The 5,595-nt window shown below is 48.3% G+C and overlaps 1 long non-coding RNA gene across 1 annotated transcript; it reads right to left on the bottom strand.

The window, feature by feature from the left end:
• Positions 1-1,474: 1,474 nt before the first annotated feature.
• Positions 1,475-1,930, bottom strand: LOC127338806 (uncharacterized). The gene is made up of 3 exons (XR_007874513.2): positions 1,845-1,930; positions 1,668-1,774; positions 1,475-1,574 (listed from the first exon to the last, which is right to left on the bottom strand). It is a non-coding gene; the product is annotated as an uncharacterized lncRNA (long non-coding RNA).
• Positions 1,931-5,595: the final 3,665 nt, after the last annotated feature.

Genomic DNA, 5,595 nt, shown 5'->3' with positions numbered 1-5,595 from the left:
GGTTGAAAGCTCAACGAACGCTTGCACCGTACGATCATTTATGACCGGACGGCCTGTATATCTCTCTCTACCACGATGGACGCATACGGAGACAAGAGCAGAGAACATACCTACCAACCGTGGCAGTCGCATATTCCAGTCGCATCTTCCTCTCTCCTCTTTCCTCTCTTACTCCGGCGATCGCGGCGGCGCGGATCTAATCGTGCGTGCGGTGCCGTGCGGCGGCGCGGATCTAACCGTGCGTGCGGTGGCGTGCGGCGGCGCGGATCTAAGAGTGCCAGTGAGGATCTAACCATCAGAAATAGTTGAAATGTCTCTCTCTGTCTCACTTTCGTTTCTCTTCTCAGATCTGTTGAATGATGAAGGACAACAAGACGGTGGCCGTGCCGACAGTGGTCATCGATGCCACGAACATTGAAGCCATCGCCTACAACATCGCTTCGACAGCGCAGATCCAGCATTCAATGTCGGAGGCTATTGATGTCGCACTTCCGTTGCCCTCCTCAGATCCGTTGCTGATGAAGGACAACAAGACGGCGGCCGTGCCGACAGTGGTCATCGATGCCACGAACATTGAAGCCATCGCCTACAACATCGCTTCGACGGCGCAGATCCAGCATTCAATGTCGGAGGCTGTTGATGTCTCACCTACGGTGCCGAGAGTGCGAATTGATGCCAAGACGATTGAAGCCATCGTCTACAACCGCGCTGCAAAGCCGCCGTTCCAGCCCTCCGCAGATCCGTCGCTGATGAAGTACACCAAGACAGCGGCGGTTCCGACAGTGGTCATCGATGCCACAAACATTGAAGCCATCGCCGATAACATCGCTTCAACGGCGGATGGCGCAGATGACCACCCACAGCCGCCCGTCGTCCCGGCCTTTCTTGCCCATCACTGCGCGGCCGTGTTCGGCGCCGCAAATTGAGGTAAATTATGATAAATTTGTATTTTTTAATTTCCAATTGGGATAAAATTGTTCGAACTACTACCACCGTCTCAAAAAAAGCTTCTCCACGTTCTTGATGTGTCCATGTACATCCGTATGTATGATTTGAATTCTATCCCAACTTGATTGGGAAGATATTGATATGTATTTGATCCGGAGGCTGGTACATGCTTTCACTTTTGGGATCCCTTCACTTTTATAAAATGTTCATACATGCTAAAATTATCGCGCGCATTACATAGCACAACTAGGAAATTATACACTAAAATACAGTGCTTAGAGCCACAACAAAATACAGTGGTTAGAGCCATTTACTGAATAAAAATTCTATACTAAATCGTCTACCAGAACCACATAAGTGCTAGGACAGGGATGACACCTAATAAAACTGCCCAGATGAATCTACTTTTCTCCTCTCCCGTCACTTTAAGTTCATGTTCTAGATTTTCTACCACTTGATCAAATACGGCAAGATCTGTCTCAACTCTCAACTTCTCCTTGCGAATAAGCTCTGAATTCATCACCTAAATTGGCCACCTTCTCCTCCAAATCCATCCTCTGGCTACACCACTGGGTTGATTCATCTTGGTATGCAATGTACCATGGATCATCGGCTTTCCTGGCTAACTATAACAATAATGGAAAAAAGAACAACTGAAATCACTCCAACAGGCCATGGCGGAACTTTCAACGGTAGTACAGAGAGCTGAAGCTAGATACCTGCACTTCCGACGAGGTAGGAGAAGTAGAACGTGGCCACGACATGATCGAATCCCCACCCTCGCCGGTGTACCCGCTACGACCAGACATTGAGGACTATTTCGTACCTGCAAACTCCAATAAATTACGGGAACCGAATCGATTAGGGGGCGGGGGAGGCAGAAGCGGATGTCTTACCAAGCTATACTACCAATTGGTGCGCGGAACAAATCCCGGTCGTCGTGGGCGGTGGATCTTCTTGCGGCGGACTTTCCTGCGGTGGGTACAATGTTTGCGGACGAAACAAGTACTGGAGCCGTGGTTGACGTGCAGCGCCGCAGTCCGTCTGACGCCGCCGGGGGACAGAGCCGGCGGCGCGACGAGGCGCCGGCGATGGCTGCTCCGTCCGACGGTGGGGAACGAGCTGCCAGCGGTTCTCCGGTCTAGCTTAAGAATAATTAATTAGCGAACTTGTTGCTTCTCTCTATGATATTCTCTAAAGACATATATCAGAGCGGCAATATGTGTCTTTTCCTGAAAAATAGACGACCGCACTGGTCATTCGCTGCGGAGGCCCCACAGAGCGGCAATATATGATTTTCTCTAAATAAATAGCGACCCCACTGGTCATTGGCTGCGGCAGCCCCACAGAGCGGCAATATGTCTTTTCCTGAAAAATATACGACCCCACTGGTCATTGGCTGCGGCGGCCCCACAGAGCGGCAATATATGTCTTTTCCTGAAAAATATACGACCCCACTGGTCATTGGCTGTGGAGGCTCCAGAGAGCGGCAATATATGTCTTTTCCTGAAAAATATACGACCCCACTGGTCATTGGCTGCGGCAGCCCCACAGAGCGGCAATATATGATTTTCTCTAAATAAATAGACGACCCCACTGGTCATTGGCTGCGGCAGCCCCACAGAGCGGCAATATATATCTTTTCCTGAAAAATATACGACCCCACTGGTCATTGACTGCGGCAGCCCTATAGAGCGGCCCCATTTGTCATTGGCAGCAACGCGTATAAAATCATGACATAAAACGGCCCACACGTCAGCGATAGATGGATGGCTGCTCCGACGTGTCTCCTGACCCTACTCGTCAGCACGAGACGGTCAGGGAGGAGCTGCCCCTGTGCGGCCCCACCCGGTCAGACTAACGGTCAAGGCCTCTGACCTGACGGCTACCGGCCGTTCCAGCACTTGTGCGTGTTTCAAACTAGAGGAGGGGAAAACTGAGGAAAAACTAAGGGACTGGGGAAAACTGAGTACAACTAACGAACCAGGGGCACGAAAATAGAAATCCCAAAAAGAAAAGCAATAACGTCGCAAATTCTGCCAGATTTCATCGCAGAGTGGATGGAGCTGCAAAATACAGGACCCCCAGATTTATCGAGAACTTGGACTATGAACTTTGACGGATCCAAGAGGGTAGAAAGAGCTGGTGCAGGTGTGATACTTATATCACCTGAAGGCGACAAACTGAAGTATATCCTACGGATGACGTTCCCAAACGCGTCTAACAACGAAGCAGAATATGAAGCTCTCATACACGGGATGAAGATGGCGAAAGCTTGTGGTGCAACCCGATTAAAAATCTTTGGCGACTCACAGTTGGTGGCTCAGCAAGTCATGAACCAATGTGATGCAGTCAATCACAGCATGGTGGCATACAAGGAAGTGTACAACGAGCTTGAGAAGTTATTTGATGGATGCGAAGTAAATCACATCAGCAGGCTGAGTAATGATGAAGCCGATGTTCTCGCAAACATCAGGTCGCAGTGCCTCGCAATTCCGCCAGGAGTGTTTTGGGAAGAAATAACCGAGAGATCCACCAAACCAAAGAAGACGCAGAAGAAGGAGAAGGAGGAGAAAACTTCGACGGCTCTCAAAGAAGCACCAGAAGAAGAAGAGGACCAGGAGCTGGTGATGATGGTGGAAGTCCCATGGATGCAAGCGTACATATCATATATCCTAAGGAAAGAAATACCCGACGATCCAGTTGAAGCAAGGCGAGTTATTCGACGATCCAAAGCCTTTACAGTGGTTAAAGGGGAGTTATACAAGCGCAGTATTTCGGGCGTGCTACAAAGGTGTGTCACACCCGAAGAAGGAAGGATAATGTTAAAGGATGTACACGAGGGAATATGTGGTCACCACGCGAGCAGTCGAGCTATTGCGGCCAAGGTTTTCCGGGCTGGATTTTACTGGTTGACAGCAATCGAGGATGCGAAGGAGATAGTACGAACCTATGACGCGTGCCAGAGATTCGCCGCAAAACCCCACTCTCCAGCAGCAGAGCTGATGCCAATACCATTGTCTTGGCCCTTTGCCCAATGGGGTCTCGATATGGTGGGAAAATTACACAAAGCCTCGCCAGGAGGATACGAGTATATGCTTGTTGCTGTCGACAAATTCACCAAGTGGATAGAAGCGAAGCCGATAAATTCACCAGATGCAGCGTCAGCAATAAAATTCGTGAAGAGCATTGTTTTTCGATTTGGAGTACCCCATAGCATTGTCACAGACAATGGCAGTAACTTTACGTCCAAAGAATTTAAGGCATACTGCGCAGAAGTAGGCATCAAATTGCACTTCGCGTCAGTTGGGCACCCGCAAACCAATGGTCAAGTCGAGAAAGCCAATGGTATCATCTGCAACGGTATTAAGAAGCGCCTGCTAGGACCACTTGAAAAGGCTCGACATACTTGGCCAGAAGAGTTGCCAAGTGTTTTATGGAGTATTCGAACAACGCCAAATACAGCGACATAGGAAACTCCGTTTTGTCTGGTCCATGGAGCTGAGGCAGTATTACCGATCGAAATAGAGCATGATTCTCCAAGAGTCACAGAGTACGATGAAGAAACTTCAAGAAGAGCATTAGAGGACGATGTAGATGCACTTGATGAAGCTCGAGACGAAGTACTATCACGGGTCACCAAGTACCAGCAAGACCTGAAAAACTACCACAGTCGACGACTGCGGCCAAGATCCTTTCAGGTCGGAGATTTAGTCCTACGGCTCAATCAACAGAGTACTGAAAAACTCGAGTCGCCATGGCTTGGCCCTTACATCGTCACCGAAGTAATAGAAGGAGGAGCATACATGATCAAGGACAAGAAGACAGGGGTTCCCGAGAAAAACCCCTGGAACGTGGCGCAACTCAGGCGTTTCTACGCTTAGAGTCGAAATATAGTCCTCCTTTGTAAAACTACAGTAAAAGATAGGCGTTTCTACGCTTAGGCGTTCCTTTTCAGGGGACCGAGTGGGGCTGGAAAGGTTTTTAATGAGGCGGGCTCCCGGTGCTGCAATATAGTAAAAGATATTGATGACATACATCTTTTTCGTCGACAGGCTCGGGGGCTCATAACCCACGACAGCAAAATATATATATTCTCGCAAAATAGTAAATTCATCGAGATGAAAAAATAGTATAAGCTCCGGCCAAAGGCTCGGGGGCTTCGCAATATAGATTACACTTCACAATATAGACAACTTCTTTAACACAAAGAATTCGACAAAAAATATAGACATGATTTCTCGCAATATAGTACAACTCAGTCAAATGCCTAATATACTATCTATGGATAGACCTTTGTTATTTGCAGCAGTCGTCTTATGATCAGCATAGCTCCCTTTGACAAAGAATTCAGAGTCCATCCGAAGAAGTTCGTCCATCATTTCTTCGGCTACAGGAGTCACAATGTCATTGATTTCGTCGACGTTACTTTTTCGCTTCGACTTCTTGGCCAGACATTTGGAAACAATCTTCGTCAGATCTAATTTTCGATGGCAGATCTGTATCATGATCATGGCGAATCTTGCTCCAGCAGTCAATTGAGCTCGTACAAAGTTATGAATACGAGGGGCATCCCGAAACTTTTCCATCAAACCAAGAAGAGTGTCGGGTGCCTCGTCCCGAGGAAACATCGTCTTGTAAACAAGG

Source organism: Lolium perenne, chromosome 3 (assembly GCF_019359855.2).
Source record: "Lolium perenne isolate Kyuss_39 chromosome 3, Kyuss_2.0, whole genome shotgun sequence".
NCBI classification, from domain to species: Eukaryota; Viridiplantae; Streptophyta; class Magnoliopsida; order Poales; family Poaceae; genus Lolium; species Lolium perenne.
This window is presented reverse-complemented; position numbering and strand designations above follow the sequence as displayed.